Source organism: Mixophyes fleayi, chromosome 3 (assembly GCF_038048845.1).
Source record: "Mixophyes fleayi isolate aMixFle1 chromosome 3, aMixFle1.hap1, whole genome shotgun sequence".
Lineage (NCBI taxonomy): Eukaryota > Metazoa > Chordata > Amphibia > Anura > Limnodynastidae > Mixophyes > Mixophyes fleayi.
The window spans coordinates 4,751,672-4,767,625 of NC_134404.1; the positions used below are offsets into that span (position 1 = coordinate 4,751,672).

The window sequence follows — 15,954 nt, forward strand, 5'->3', positions numbered from 1 at the left end:
TGAAATTATTTCCAGTTCGAGCTTTTCACTTCAAAAAACACCTGTTCAAACATGCCAAAACCCAGGATTGAACCAGGGACCTTCAGATCTTCAGTCTAACGCTTTCCCAGCTGAGCTATTTCAGCCAGCTTGGAAGAAGAATGTATTCACAATTTCGGATTACTGTAATGATTTCAAATGAATAAGCTTTAATTAGCTACAGGTACTTTCTCATTCTAAATTTCATTGGAATTTAAGGTGAGTCCATGAAAATCATGAACACCTTAGTATCTGCTGCTGCATTGCAGGTAAGTATTGTTAATTTTAGTTTTATTGTTCAGTGGAAGGCTAGGGCTCATTAATCTTCTCTCCTGTAGTAGAAGAGAGAGAAAGCCCCAGAAATTGAAAGCCAACAATCCTTTGGATCTTCAACCTAACTTTCTCCAAACTGAGTCATGCCAGGAAGATTACACAAGGTTATATAACAGTTTTTCCTTTCATCATGATTGCTTTGAATGTAAACATAGCATTCCATAGCAGTTTTTATACTGTATGTTCACCCATCACAAAACCTTTATTTTATAATAGAAGCATTGATGCAAAATGCTGAGAAATTTTATCATTGAGATAATTACAATTGCATAAAGAGTCAAGCCCGGACTACTGAAATCATGGACACTTTTTATCCTGTATTTCTGGACAGTGTTATTAAATGAAATGTTCTGATTATTTGAAAGATGGGGCTGAATATTCTTCTTTGCTAAGAAAAATTGGTGGATGACATTATGGAATTTCATCTTGAAATTACTTCCAGTTCGAGCTTTTCACTTCAAAAAACACTTGTTCAAACATGCCGAAACCCAGGATCGAACCAGGGACCTTTAGATGTTCAGTCTAATGCTCTCCCAGCTGAGCTATTTCAGCCAGCTTGGAAGATGAATGTATTTACAATTTCAGATTACTATAATGATTTCAAATGAATAAGCTTTAATTAGCTACAGGTACTTTCTCATTCTAAATTTCATTGGAATTTAAGGTGAGTCCATGAAAATCATGAACACCTTAGTATCTGCTGCTGCATTGCAGGTAAGTATTGTTAATTTTAGTTTTATTGTTCAGTGGAAGGCTAGGGCTCATTAATCTTCTCTCCTGTAGTAGAAGAGAGAGAAAGCCCCAGAAATTGAAAGCCAACAATCCTTTGGATCTTCAACCTAACTTTCTCCAAACTGAGTCATGCCAGGAAGATTACACAAGGTTATATAACAGTTTTTCCTTTCATCATGATTGCTTCGAATGTAAACATAGCATTTCATAGCAGTTTTTATACTGTATGTTCACCCATCACAAAACCTTTATTTTATAATAGAAGCATTGATGCAAAATGCTGAGAAATTTTATCATTGAGATAATTACAATTGCATAAAGAGTCAAGCCCAGACTACTGAAATCATGGACACTTTTTATCCTGTATTTTTGGACAGTGTTATTAAATGAAATGTTCTGATTATTTGAAAGATGGGGCTGAATATTCTTCTTTGCTAAGAAAAATTGGTGAATGACATTATGGAATTTCATCTTGAAATTACTTCCAGTTCAAGCTTTTCACTTTAAAAAACACCTGTTCAAACATGCCGAAACCCGGGATCAAACCAGGGACCTTTAGATCTTCAGTCTAACGCTCTCCCAGCTGAGCTATTTCAGCCAGCTTGGAAGATGAACGTATTCACAATTTCGGATTACTATAATGATTTCAAATGAATAAGCTTTAATTAGCTACAGGTACTTTCTCATTCTAAATTTCATTGGAATTTAAGGTGAGTCCATGAAAATCCTGAACACCTTAGTATCTGCTGCTGCATTGCAGGTAAGTATTGTTAATTTTAGTTTAATTGTTCAGTGGAAGGCTAGGGCTCATTAATCTTCTCTCCTTTACTAGAAGAGAGAGAAAGCCCCAGAAATTGAAAGCCAACAACATTTTGGATCTTCAACCTAACTTTCTCCAAACTGAGTCATGCCAGGAAGATTACACAAGGTTATATAACAGTTTTTCCTTTCATCATGATTGCTTCGAATGTAAACATAGCATTTCATAGCAGTTTTTATACTGTATGTTCACCCATCACAAAACCTTTATTTTATAATAGAAGCATTGATGCAAAATGCTGAGAAATTTTATCATTGAGATAATTACAATTGCATAAAGAGTCAAGCCCAGACTACTGAAATCATGGACACTTTTTATCCTGTATTTTTGGACAGTGTTATTAAATGAAATGTTCTGATTATTCGAAAGATGGGGCTGAATATTCTTCTTTGCTAAGAAAAATTGGTGGATGACATTATGGAATTTCATCTTGAAATTACTTCCAGTTCGAGCTTTTCACTTCAAAAAACACCTGTTCAAACACGACGAAACCCGGGATCGAACCAGGGACCTTTAGATCTTCAGTCTAACGCTCTCCCAGCTGAGCTATTTCAGCCAGCTTGGAAGATGAATGTAGTCACAATTTCGGATTACTATAATGATTTCAAATGAATAAGCTTTAATTAGCTACAGGTACTTTCTCATTCTAAATTTCATTGGAATTTAAGGTGAGTCCATGAAAATCATGAACACCTTAGTATCTGCTGCTGCATTGCAGGTAAGTATTGTTAATTTTAGTTTTATTGTTCAGTGGAAGGCTAGGGCTCATTAATCTTCTCTCCTGTAGTAGAAGAGAGAGAAAGCCCCAGAAATTGAAAGCCAACAATCCTTTGGATCTTCAACCTAACTTTCTCCAAACTGAGTCATGCCAGGAAGATTACACAAGGTTATATAACAGTTTTTCCTTTCATCATGATTGCTTCGAATGTAAACATTGCATTTCATAGCAGTTTTTATACTGTATGTTCACCCATCACAAAACCTTTATTTTGTAATAGAAGCATTGATGCAAAATGCTGAGAAATTTTATCATTGAGATAATTACAATTGCATAAAGAGTCAAGCCCGGACTACTGAAATCATGGACACTTTTTATCGTGTATTTCTGGACAGTGTTATTAAATGAAATGTTCTGATTATTTGAAAGATGGGGCTGAATATTCTTCTTTGCTAAGAAAAATTGGTGGATGACATTATGGAATTTCATCTTGAAATTACTTCCAGTTCGAGCTTTTCACTTCAAAAAACACCTGTTCAAACACGCCGAAACCCGGGATCGAACCAGGGACCTTTAGATCTTCAGTCTAACGCTCTCCCAGCTGAGCTATTTCAGCCAGCTTGGAAGATGAATGTATTCACAATTTCGGATTACTATAATGATTTCAAATGAATAAGCTTTAATTAGCTAAAGGTACTTTCTCATTCTAAATTTCATTGGAATTTAAGGTGAGTCCATGAAAATCATGAACACCTTAGTATCTGCTGCTGCATTGCAGGTAAGTATTGTTAATTTTAGTTTTACTATTCAGTGGAAGGCTAGGGCTCATTAATCTTCTCTCCTGTAGTAGAAGAGAGAGAAAGCCCCAGAAATTGAAAGCCAACAATCCTTTGGATCTTCAACCTAACTTTCTCCAAACGGAGTCATGCCAGGAAGATTACACAAGGTTATATAACAGTTTTTCCTTTCATCATGATTGCTTCGAATGTAAACATAGCATTTCATAGCAGTTTTTATACTGTATGTTCACCCATCACAAAACCTTTATTTTATAATAGAAGCATTGATGCAAAATGCTGAGAAATTTTATCATTGAGATAATTACAATTGCATAAAGAGTCAAGCCCGGACTACTGAAATCATGGACACTTTTTATCGTGTATTTCTGGACAGTGTTATTAAATGAAATGTTCTGATTATTTGAAAGATGGGGCTGAATATTCTTCTTTGCTAAGAAAAATTGGTGGATGACATTATGGAATTTCATCTTGAAATTACTTCCAGTTCGAGCTTTTCACTTCAAAAAACACCTGTTCAAACATGCCGAAACCCGGTATCGAACCAGGGACCTTTAGATCTTTAGTCTAACGCTCTCCCAGCTGAGCTATTTCGACCAGCTTGGAAAATGAATGTATTCACAATTTTGGATTACTATAATGATTTCAAATGAATAAGCTTTAATTAGCTACAGGTACTTTCTCATTCTAAATTTCATTGGAATTTAAGGTGAGTCCATGAAAATCATGAACACCTTAGTATCTGCTGCTGCATTGCAGGTAAGTATTGTTAATTTTAGTTTTATTATTCAGTGGAAGGCTAGGGCTCATTAATCTTCTCTCCTGTAGTAGAAGAGAGAGAAAGCCCCAGAAATTGAAAGCCCACAATCCTTTGGATCTTCAACCTAACTTTCTCCAAACTGAGTCATGCCAGGAAGATTACACAAGGTTATATAACAGTTTTTCCTTTCATCATGATTGCTTCGAATGTAAACATAGCATTTCATAGCAGTGTTTATACTGTATGTTCACCCATCACAAAACCTTTATTTTATAATAGAAGCATTGATGCAAAATGCTGAGAAATTTTATCATTGAGATAATTACAATTGCATAAAGAGTCAAGCCCGGACTATTGAAATCATGGACACTTTTTATCCTGTATTTCTGGACAGTGTTATTAAATGAAATGTTCTGATTATTTGAAAGATGGGGCTGAATATTCTTCTTTGCTAAGAAAAATTGGTGGATGACATTATGGAATTTCATCTTGAAATTACTTCCAGTTCGAGCTTTTCACTTCAAAAAACACCTGTTCAAACATGCCGAAACCTGGGATCGAACCAGGGACCTTTAGATCTTCAGTCTAACGCTCTCCCAGCTGAGCTATTTCGGCCAGCTTGGAAGATGAATGTATTCACAATTTCGGATTACTATAATGATTTTAAATGAATAAGCTTTAATTAGCTACAGGTACTTTCTCATTCTAAATTTCATTGGAATTTAAGGTGAGTCCATGAAAATCATGAACACCTTAGTATCTGCTGCTGCATTGCAGGTAAGTATTGTTAATTTTAGTTTTATTATTCAGTGGAAGGCTAGGGCTCATTAATCTTCTCTCCTGTAGTAGAAGAGCGAGAAAGCCCCAGAAATTGAAAGCCAACAATCCTTTGGATCTTCAACCTAACTTTCTCCAAACTGAGTCATGCCAGGAAGATTACACAAGGTTATTTAACAGTTTTTCCTTTCATCATGATTGCTTCGAATGTAAACATAGCATTTCATAGCAGTTTTTATACTGTATGTTCACCCATCACAAAACCTTTATTTTATAATAGAAGCATTGATGCAAAATGCTGAGAAATTTTATCATTGAGATAATTACAATTGCATAAAGAGTCAAGCCCGGACTACTGAAATCATGGACACTTTTTATCCTGTATTTCTGGACAGTGTTATTAAATGAAATGTTCTGATTATTTGAAAGATGGGGCTGAATATTCTTCTTTGCTAAGAAAAATTGGTGGATGACATTATGGAATTTCATCTTGAAATTACTTCCAGTTCGAGCTTTTCACTTCAAAAAACACCTGTTCAAACACGCCGAAACCCGGGATCGAACCAGGGACCTTTAGATCTTCAGTCTAACGCTCTCCCAGCTGAGCTATTTCAGCCAGCTTGGAAGATGAATGTATTCACAATTTCGGATTACTATAATGATTTCAAATGAATAAGCTTTAATTAGCTAAAGGTACTTTCTCATTCTAAATTTCATTGGAATTTAAGGTGAGTCCATGAAAATCATGAACACCTTAGTATCTGCTGCTGCATTGCAGGTAAGTATTGTTAATTTTAGTTTTATTATTCAGTGGAAGGCTAGGGCTCATTAATCTTCTCTCCTGTAGTAGAAGAGCGAGAAAGCCCCAGAAATTGAAAGCCAACAATCCTTTGGATCTTCAACCTAACTTTCTCCAAACTGAGTCATGCCAGGAAGATTACACAAGGTTATTTAACAGTTTTTCCTTTCATCATGATTGCTTCGAATGTAAACATAGCATTTCATAGCAGTTTTTATACTGTATGTTCACCCATCACAAAACCTTTATTTTATAATAGAAGCATTGATGCAAAATGCTGAGAAATTTTATCATTGAGATAATTACAATTGCATAAAGAGTCAAGCCCGGACTACTGAAATCATGGACACTTTTTATCCTGTATTTCTGGACAGTGTTATTAAATGAAATGTTCTGATTATTTGAAAGATGGGGCTGAATATTCTTCTTTGCTAAGAAAAATTGGTGGATGACATTATGGAATTTCATCTTGAAATTACTTCCAGTTCGAGCTTTTCACTTCAAAAAACACCTGTTCAAACACGCCGAAACCCGGGATCGAACCAGGGACCTTTAGATCTTCAGTCTAACGCTCTCCCAGCTGAGCTATTTCAGCCAGCTTGGAAGATGAATGTATTCACAATTTCGGATTACTATAATGATTTCAAATGAATAAGCTTTAATTAGCTAAAGGTACTTTCTCATTCTAAATTTCATTGGAATTTAAGGTGAGTCCATGAAAATCATGAACACCTTAGTATCTGCTGCTGCATTGCAGGTAAGTATTGTTAATTTTAGTTTTATTGTTCAGTGGAAGGCTAGGGCTCATTAATCTTCTCTCCTGTAGTAGAAGAGAGAGAAAGCCCCAGAAATTGAAAGCCAACAACATTTTGGATCTTCAACCTAACTTTCTCCAAACTGAGTCATGCCAGGAAGATTACACAAGGTTATATAACAGTTTTTCCTTTCATCATGATTGCTTCGAATGTAAACATAGCATTTCATAGCAGTTTTTATACTGTATGTTCACCCATCACAAAACCTTTATTTTATAATAGAAGCATTGATGCAAAATGCTGAGAAATTTTATCATTGAGATAATTACAATTGCATAAAGAGTCAAGCCCGGACTATTGAAATCATGGACACTTGTTATCCTGTATTTCTGGACAGTGTTATTAAATGAAATGTTCTGATTATTTGAAAGATGGGGCTGAATATTCTTCTTTGCTAAGAAAAATTGGTGGATGACATTATGGAATTTCATCTTGAAATTACTTCCAGTTCGAGCTTTTCACTTCAAAAAACACCTGTTCAAACATGCCGAAACCTGGGATCGAACCAGGGACCTTTAGATCTTCAGTCTAACGCTCTCCCAGCTGAGCTATTTCGGCCAGCTTGGAAGATGAATGTATTCACAATTTCGGATTACTATAATGATTTTAAATGAATAAGCTTTAATTAGCTACAGGTACTTTCTCATTCTAAATTTCATTGGAATTTAAGGTGAGTCCATGAAAATCATGAACACCTTAGTATCTGCTGCTGCATTGCAGGTAAGTATTGTTAATTTTAGTTTTATTGTTCAGTGGAAGGCTAGGGCTCATTAATCTTCTCTCCTGTAGTAGAAGAGAGAGAAAGCCCCAGAAATTGAAAGCCAACAATCCTTTGGATCTTCAACCTAACTTTCTCCAAACTGAGTCATGCCAGGAAGATTACACAAGGTTATTTAACAGTTTTTCCTTTCATCATGATTGCTTTGAATGTAAACATAGCATTTCATAGCAGTTTTTATACTGTATGTTCACCCATCACAAAACCTTTATTTTATAATAGAAGCATTGATGCAAAATGCTGAGAAATTTTATCATTGAGATAATTACAATTGCATAAAGAGTCAAGCCCGGACTACAGAAATCATGGACACTTTTTATCCTGTATTTCTGGACAGTGTTATTAAATGAAATGTTCTGATTATTTGAAAGATGGGGCTGAATATTCTTCTTTGCTAAGAAAAATTGGTGGATGACATTATGGAATTTCATCTTGAAATTACTTCCAGTTCGAGCTTTTCACTTCAAAAAACACCTGTTCAAACACGCCGAAACCCGGGATCGAACCAGGGACCTTTAGATCTTCAGTCTAACGCTCTCCCAGCTGAGCTATTTCAGCCAGCTTGGAAGATGAATGTATTCACAATTTCGGATTACTATAATGATTTCAAATGAATAAGCTTTAATTAGCTAAAGGTACTTTCTCATTCTAAATTTCATTGGAATTTAAGGTGAGTCCATGAAAATCATGAACACCTTAGTATCTGCTGCTGCATTGCAGGTAAGTATTGTTAATTTTAGTTTTATTTTTCAGTGGAAGGCTAGGGCTCATTAATCTTCTCTCCTGTAGTAGAAGAGAGAGAAAGCCCCAGAAATTGAAAGCCAACAATCCTTTGGATCTTCAACCTAACTTTCTCCAAACTGAGTCATGCCAGGAAGATTACACAAGGTTATATAACAGTTTTTCCTTTCATCATGATTGCTTCGAATGTAAACATAGCATTTCATAGCAGTTTTTATACTGTATGTTCACCCATCACAAAACCTTTATTTTATAATAGAAGCATTGATGCAAAATGCTGAGAAATTTTATCATTGAGATAATTACAATTGCATAAAGAGTCAAGCCCGGACTACTGAAATCATGGACACTTTTTATCGTGTATTTCTGGACAGTGTTATTAAATGAAATGTTCTGATTATTTGAAAGATGGGGCTGAATATTCTTCTTTGCTAAGAAAAATTGGTGGATGACATTATGGAATTTCATCTTGAAATTACTTCCAGTTCGAGCTTTTCACTTCAAAAAACACCTGTTCAAACATGCCGAAACCCGGTATCGAACCAGGGACCTTTAGATCTTTAGTCTAACGCTCTCCCAGCTGAGCTATTTCAGCCAGCTTGGAAGATGAATGTATTCACAATTTCGGATTACTATAATGATTTCAAATGAATAAGCTTTAATTAGCTACAGGTACTTTCTCATTCTAAATTTCATTGGAATTTAAGGTGAGTCCATGAAAATCATGAACACCTTAGTATCTGCTGCTGCATTGCAGGTAAGTATTGTTAATTTTAGTTTTATTATTCAGTGGAAGGCTAGGGCTCATTAATCTTCTCTCCTGTAGTAGAAGAGAGAGAAAGCCCCAGAAATTGAAAGCCAACAATCCTTTGGATCTTCAACCTAACTTTCTCCAAACTGAGTCATGCCAGGAAGATTACACAAGGTTATATAACAGTTTTTCCTTTCATCATGATTGCTTCGAATGTAAACATAGCATTTCATAGCAGTTTTTATACTGTATGTTCACCCATCACAAAACCTTTATTTTATAATAGAAGCATTGATGCAAAATGCTGAGAAATTTTATCATTGAGATAATTACAATTGCATAAAGAGTCAAGCCCAGACTACTGAAATCATGGACACTTTTTATCCTGTATTTCTGGACAGTGTTATTAAATGAAATGTTCTGATTATTTGAAAGATGGGGCTGAATATTCTTCTTTGCTAAGAAAAATTGGTGGATGACATTATGGAATTTCATCTTGAAATTACTTCCAGTTCGAGCTTTTCACTTCAAAAAACACCTGTTCAAACATGGCGAAACCCAGGATCGAACCAGGGATCTTTAGATCTTCAGTCTAACACTCTTCCAGCTGAGCTATTTCGGCCAGCTTGGAAGATGTATGTATTCACAATTTCGGATTACTATAATGATTTCAAATGAATAAGCTTTAATTAGCTACAGGTACTTTCTCATTCTAAATTTCATTGGAATTTAAGGTGAGTCCATGAAAATCATGAACACCTTAGTATCTGCTGCTGCATTGCAGGTAAGTATTGTTAATTTTAGTTTTATTTTTCAGTGGAAGGCTAGGGCTCATTAATCTTCTCTCCTGTAGTAGAAGAGAGAGAAAGCCCCAGAAATTGAAAGCCAACAATCCTTTGGATCTTCAACCTAACTTTCTCCAAACTGAGTCATGCCAGGAAGATTACACAAGGTTATATAACAGTTTTTCCTTTCATCTTGATTGCTTCGAATGTAAACATAGCATTTCATAGCAGTTTTTATACTGTATGTTCACCCATCACAAAACCTTTATTTTATAATAGAAGCATTGATGCAAAATGCTGAGAAATTTTATCATTGAGATAATTACAATTGCATAAAGAGTCAAGCCCGGACTACTGAAATCATGGACACTTTTTATCCTGTATTTCTGGACAGTGTTATTAAATGAAATGTTCTGATTATTTGAAAGATGGGGCTGAATATTCTTCTTTGCTAAGAAAAATTGGTGGATGACATTATGGAATTTCATCTTGAAATTACTTCCAGTTCGAGCTTTTCACTTCAAAAAACACCTGTTCAAACATGCCGAAACCCAGGATCGAACCAGGGACCTTTAGATCTTCAGTCTAACGCTCTCCCAGCTGAGCTATTTCGGCCAGCTTGGAAGATAAATGTATTCACAATTTCGGATTACTATAATGATTTCAAATGAATAAGCTTTAATTAGCTACAGGTACTTTCTCATTCTAAATTTCATTGGAATTTAAGGTGAGTCCATGAAAATCCTGAACACCTTAGTATCTGCTGCTGCATTGCAGGTAAGTATTGTTAATTTTAGTTTTATTGTTCAGTGGAAGGCTAGGGCTCATTAATCCTCTCTCCTGTAGTAGAAGAGAGAGAAAGCCCAAGAAATTGAAAGCCAACAATCCTTTGGATCTTCAACCTAACTTTCTCCAAACTGAGTCATGCCAGGAAGATTACACAAGGTTATATAACAGTTTTTTCTTTCATCATGATTGCTTCGAATGTAAACATAGCATTTCATAGCAGTTGTTATACTATATGTTCACCCATCACAAAACCTTTATTTTATAATAGAAGCATTGATGCAAAATGCTGAGAAATTTTATCATTGAGATAATTACAATTGCATAAAGAGTCAAGCCCGGACTACTGAAATCATGGACACTTTTTATCCTGTATTTCTGGACAGTGTTATTAAATGAAATGTTCTGATTATTTGAAAGATGGGGCTGAATATTCTTCTTTGCTAAGAAAAATTGGTGGATGACATTATGGAATTTCATCTTGAAATTACTTCCAGTTCGAGCTTTTCACTTAAAAAAACACCTGTTCAAACTCGCCGAAACCCGGGATCGAACCAGGGACCTTTAGATCTTCAGTCTAACGCTCTCCCAGCTGAGCTATTTCGGACAGCTTGGAAGATGAATGTATTCACAATTTCGGATTACTATAATGATTTCAAATGAATAAGCTTTAATTAGCTACAGGTACTTTCTCATTCTAAATTTCATTGGAATTTAAGGTGAGTCCATGAAAATCATGAACACCTTAGTATCTGCTGCTGCATTGCAGGTAAGTATTGTTAATTTTAGTTTTATTATTCAGTGGAAGGCTAGGGCTCATTAATCTTCTCTCCTGTAGTAGAAGAGAGAGAAAGCCCCAGAAATTGAAAGCCAACAATCCTTTGGATCTTCAACCTAACTTTCTCCAAACTGAGTCATGCCAGGAAGATTACACAAGGTTATATAACAGTTTTTCCTTTCATCATGATTGCTTCGAATGTAAACATAGCATTTCATAGCAGTTTTTATACTGTATGTTCACCCATCACAAAACCTTTATTTTATAATAGAAGCATTGATGCAAAATGCTGAGAAATTTTATCATTGAGATAATTACAATTGCATAAAGAGTCAAGCCCGGACTACTGAAATCATGGACACTTTTTATCGTGTATTTCTGGACAGTGTTATTAAATGAAATGTTCTGATTATTTGAAAGATGTGGCTGAATATTCTTCTTTGCTAAGAAAAATTGGTGGATGACATTATGGAATTTCATCTTGAAATTACTTCCAGTTCGAGCTTTTCACTTCAAAAAACACCTGTTCAAACATGCCGAAACCCGGTATCGAACCAGGGACCTTTAGATCTTCAATCTAACGCTCTCCCAGCTGAGCTATTTCGGCCAGCTTGGAAGATGAATGTATTCACAATTTCGGATTACTATAATGATTTCAAATGAATAAGCTTTAATTAGCTACAGGTACTTTCTCATTCTAAATTTCATTGGAATTTAAGGTGAGTCCATGAAAATCATGAACACCTTAGTATCTGCTGCTGCATTGCAGGTAAGTATTGTTAATTTTAGTTTTATTATTCAGTGGAAGGCTAGGGCTCATTAATCTTCTCTCCTGTAGTAGAAGAGAGAGAAAGCCCCAGAAATTGAAAGCCAACAATCCTTTGGATCTTCAACCTAACTTTCTCCAAACTGAGTCATGCCAGGAAGATTACACAAGGTTATATAACAGTTTTTCCTTTCATCATGATTGCTTCGAATGTAAACATAGCATTTCATAGCAGTTTTTATACTGTATGTTCACCCATCACAAAACCTTTATTTTATAATAGAAGCATTGATGCAAAATGCTGAGAAATTTTATCATTGAGATAATTACAATTGCATAAAGAGTCAAGCCCAGACTACTGAAATCATGGACACTTTTTATCCTGTATTTCTGGACAGTGTTATTAAATGAAATGTTCTGATTATTTGAAAGATGGGGCTGAATATTCTTCTTTGCTAAGAAAAATTGGTGGATGACATTATGGAATTTCATCTTGAAATTACTTCCAGTTCGAGCTTTTCACTTCAAAAAACACCTGTTCAATCATGCCGAAACCCAGGATCGAACCAGGGATCTTTAGATCTTCAGTCTAACACTCTTCCAGCTGAGCTATTTCGGCCAGCTTGGAAGATGTATGTATTCACAATTTCGGATTACTATAATGATTTCAAATGAATAAGCTTTAATTAGCTACAGGTACTTTCTCATTCTAAATTTCATTGGAATTTAAGGTGAGTCCATGAAAATCATGAACACCTTAGTATCTGCTGCTGCATTGCAGGTAAGTATTGTTAATTTTAGTTTTATTTTTCAGTGGAAGGCTAGGGCTCATTAATCTTCTCTCCTGTAGTAGAAGAGAGAGAAAGCCCCAGAAATTGAAAGCCAACAATCCTTTGGATCTTCAACCTAACTTTCTCCAAACTGAGTCATGCCAGGAAGATTACACAAGGTTATATAACAGTTTTTCCTTTCATCTTGATTGCTTCGAATGTAAACATAGCATTTCATAGCAGTTTTTATACTGTATGTTCACCCATCACAAAACCTTTATTTTATAATAGAAGCATTGATGCAAAATGCTGAGAAATTTTATCATTGAGATAATTACAATTGCATAAAGAGTCAAGCCCGGACTACTGAAATCATGGACACTTTTTATCCTGTATTTCTGGACAGTGTTATTAAATGAAATGTTCTGATTATTTGAAAGATGGGGCTGAATATTCTTCTTTGCTAAGAAAAATTGGTGGATGACATTATGGAATTTCATCTTGAAATTACTTCCAGTTCGAGCTTTTCACTTAAAAAAACACCTGTTCAAACTCGCCGAAACCCGGGATCAAACCAGGGACCTTTAGATCTTCAGTCTAACGCTCTCCCAGCTGAGCTATTTCGGACAGCTTGGAAGATGAATGTATTCACAATTTCGGATTACTATAATGATTTCAAATGAATAAGCTTTAATTAGCTACAGGTACTTTCTCATTCTAAATTTCATTGGAATTTAAGGTGAGTCCATGAAAATCATGAACACCTTAGTATCTGCTGCTGCATTGCAGGTAAGTATTGTTAATTTTAGTTTTATTATTCAGTGGAAGGCTAGGGCTCATTAATCTTCTCTCCTGTAGTAGAAGAGAGAGAAAGCCCCAGAAATTGAAAGCCAACAATCCTTTGGATCTTCAACCTAACTTTCTCCAAACTGAGTCATGCCAGGAAGATTACACAAGGTTATATAACAGTTTTTCCTTTCATCATGATTGCTTCGAATGTAAACATAGCATTTCATAGCAGTTTTTATACTGTATGTTCACCCATCACAAAACCTTTATTTTATAATAGAAGCATTGATGCAAAATGCTGAGAAATTTTATCATTGAGATAATTACAATTGCATAAAGAGTCAAGCCCGGACTACTGAAATCATGGACACTTTTTATCGTGTATTTCTGGACAGTGTTATTAAATGAAATGTTCTGATTATTTGAAAGATGGGGCTGAATATTCTTCTTTGCTAAGAAAAATTGGTGGATGACATTATGGAATTTCATCTTGAAATTACTTCCAGTTCGAGCTTTTCACTTCAAAAAACACCTGTTCAAACATGCCGAAACCCGGTATCGAACCAGGGACCTTTAGATCTTTAGTCTAACGCTCTCCCAGCTGAGCTATTTCGGCCAGCTTGGAAGATGAATGTATTCACAATTTCGGATTACTATAATGATTTCAAATGAATAAGCTTTAATTAGCTACAGGTACTTTCTCATTCTAAATTTCATTGGAATTTAAGGTGAGTCCATGAAAATCATGAACACCTTAGTATCTGCTGCTGCATTGCAGGTAAGTATTGTTAATTTTAGTTTTATTATTCAGTGGAAGGCTAGGGCTCATTAATCTTCTCTCCTGTAGTAGAAGAGAGAGAAAGCCCCAGAAATTGAAAGCCAACAATCCTTTGGATCTTCAACCTAACTTTCTCCAAACTGAGTCATGCCAGGAAGATTACACAAGGTTATATAACAGTTTTTCCTTTCATCATGATTGCTTCGAATGTAAACATAGCATTTCATAGCAGTTTTTATACTGTATGTTCACCCATCACAAAACCTTTATTTTATAATAGAAGCATTGATGCAAAATGCTGAGAAATTTTATCATTGAGATAATTACAATTGCATAGAGTCAAGCCCGGACTACTGAAATCATGGACACTTTTTATCGTGTATTTCTGGACAGTGTTATTAAATGAAATGTTCTGATTATTTGAAAGATGTGGCTGAATATTCTTCTTTGCTAAGAAAAATTGGTGGATGACATTATGGAATTTCATCTTGAAATTACTTCCAGTTCGAGCTTTTCACTTCAAAAAACACCTGTTAAAACATGCCGAAACCCGGTATCGAACCAGGGACCTTTAGATCTTCAATCTAACGCTCTCCCAGCTGAGCTATTTCGGCCAGCTTGGAAGATGAATGTATTCACAATTTCGGATTACTATAATGATTTCAAATGAATAAGCTTTAATTAGCTACAGGTACTTTCTCATTCTAAATTTCATTGGAATTTAAGGTTAGTCCATGAAAATCATGAACACCTTAGTATCTGCTGCTGCATTGCAGGTAAGTATTGTTAATTTTAGTTTTATTGTTCAGTGGAAGGCTAGGGCTCATTAATCTTCTCTCCTGTAGTAGAAGAGAGAGAAAGCCCCAGAAATTGAAAGCCAACAACATTTTGGATCTTCAACCTAACTTTCTCCAAACTGAGTCATGCCAGGAAGATTACACAAGGTTATATAACAGTTTTTCCTTTCATCATGATTGCTTCGAATGTAAACATAGCATTTCATAGCAGTTTTTATACTGTATGTTCACCCATCACAAAACCTTTATTTTATAATAGAAGCATTGATGCAAAATGCTGAGAAATTTTATCATTGAGATATTTACAATTGCATAAAGAGTCAAGCCCGGACTATTGAAATCATGGACACTTTTTATCCTGTATTTCTGGACAGTGTTATTAAATGAAATGTTCTGATTATTTGAAAGATGGGGCTGAATATTCTTCTTTGCTAAGAAAAATTGGTGGATGACATTATGGAATTTCATCTTGAAATTACTTCCAGTTCGAGCTTTTCACTTCAAAAAACACCTGTTCAAACATGCCGAAACCCGGGATCGAACCAGGGACCTTTAGATCTTCAGTCTAACGCTCTCCCAGCTGAGCTATTTTGGCCAGCTTGGAAGATGAATGTATTCACAATTTCGGATTACTATAATGATTTTAAATGAATAAGCTTTAATTAGCTACAGGTACTTTCTCATTCTAAATTTCATTGGAATTTAAGGTGAGTCCATGAAAATCATGAACACCTTAGTATCTGCTGCTGCATTGCAGGTAAGTATTGTTAATTTTAGTTTTATTGTTCAGTGGAAGGCTAGGGCTCATTAATCTTCTCTCCTGTAGTAGAAGAGAGAGAAAGCCCCAGAAATTGAAAGCCAACAAT

At 35.2% G+C, this 15,954-nt stretch overlaps 12 non-coding genes across 12 annotated transcripts; all 12 read right to left on the minus strand.

Moving 5' to 3' along the window:
* Positions 1–3,164: 3,164 nt before the first annotated feature.
* On the minus strand, positions 3,165–3,237 carry TRNAF-GAA (transfer RNA phenylalanine (anticodon GAA)). Its single transcript has one exon. It is a non-coding gene; the product is annotated as a tRNA-Phe (tRNA).
* A 705-nt stretch (positions 3,238–3,942) lies between these two features.
* TRNAF-AAA (transfer RNA phenylalanine (anticodon AAA)) lies at positions 3,943–4,015 on the minus strand. Its single transcript has one exon. It is a non-coding gene; the product is annotated as a tRNA-Phe (tRNA).
* Positions 4,016–4,720: 705 nt separating this feature from the next.
* On the minus strand, positions 4,721–4,793 carry TRNAF-GAA (transfer RNA phenylalanine (anticodon GAA)). The gene has a single exon. It is a non-coding gene; the product is annotated as a tRNA-Phe (tRNA).
* A 705-nt stretch (positions 4,794–5,498) lies between these two features.
* TRNAF-GAA (transfer RNA phenylalanine (anticodon GAA)) lies at positions 5,499–5,571 on the minus strand. The gene has a single exon. It is a non-coding gene; the product is annotated as a tRNA-Phe (tRNA).
* A 705-nt stretch (positions 5,572–6,276) lies between these two features.
* On the minus strand, positions 6,277–6,349 carry TRNAF-GAA (transfer RNA phenylalanine (anticodon GAA)). Its single transcript has one exon. It is a non-coding gene; the product is annotated as a tRNA-Phe (tRNA).
* A 705-nt stretch (positions 6,350–7,054) lies between these two features.
* On the minus strand, positions 7,055–7,127 carry TRNAF-GAA (transfer RNA phenylalanine (anticodon GAA)). The gene has a single exon. It is a non-coding gene; the product is annotated as a tRNA-Phe (tRNA).
* Positions 7,128–7,832: 705 nt separating this feature from the next.
* TRNAF-GAA (transfer RNA phenylalanine (anticodon GAA)) lies at positions 7,833–7,905 on the minus strand. Its single transcript has one exon. It is a non-coding gene; the product is annotated as a tRNA-Phe (tRNA).
* Positions 7,906–8,610: 705 nt separating this feature from the next.
* On the minus strand, positions 8,611–8,683 carry TRNAF-AAA (transfer RNA phenylalanine (anticodon AAA)). Its single transcript has one exon. It is a non-coding gene; the product is annotated as a tRNA-Phe (tRNA).
* Positions 8,684–11,722: 3,039 nt separating this feature from the next.
* On the minus strand, positions 11,723–11,795 carry TRNAF-GAA (transfer RNA phenylalanine (anticodon GAA)). Its single transcript has one exon. It is a non-coding gene; the product is annotated as a tRNA-Phe (tRNA).
* A 2,261-nt stretch (positions 11,796–14,056) lies between these two features.
* Positions 14,057–14,129, minus strand: TRNAF-AAA (transfer RNA phenylalanine (anticodon AAA)). The gene has a single exon. It is a non-coding gene; the product is annotated as a tRNA-Phe (tRNA).
* A 703-nt stretch (positions 14,130–14,832) lies between these two features.
* On the minus strand, positions 14,833–14,905 carry TRNAF-GAA (transfer RNA phenylalanine (anticodon GAA)). The gene has a single exon. It is a non-coding gene; the product is annotated as a tRNA-Phe (tRNA).
* Positions 14,906–15,610: 705 nt separating this feature from the next.
* TRNAF-GAA (transfer RNA phenylalanine (anticodon GAA)) lies at positions 15,611–15,683 on the minus strand. Its single transcript has one exon. It is a non-coding gene; the product is annotated as a tRNA-Phe (tRNA).
* Positions 15,684–15,954: the final 271 nt, after the last annotated feature.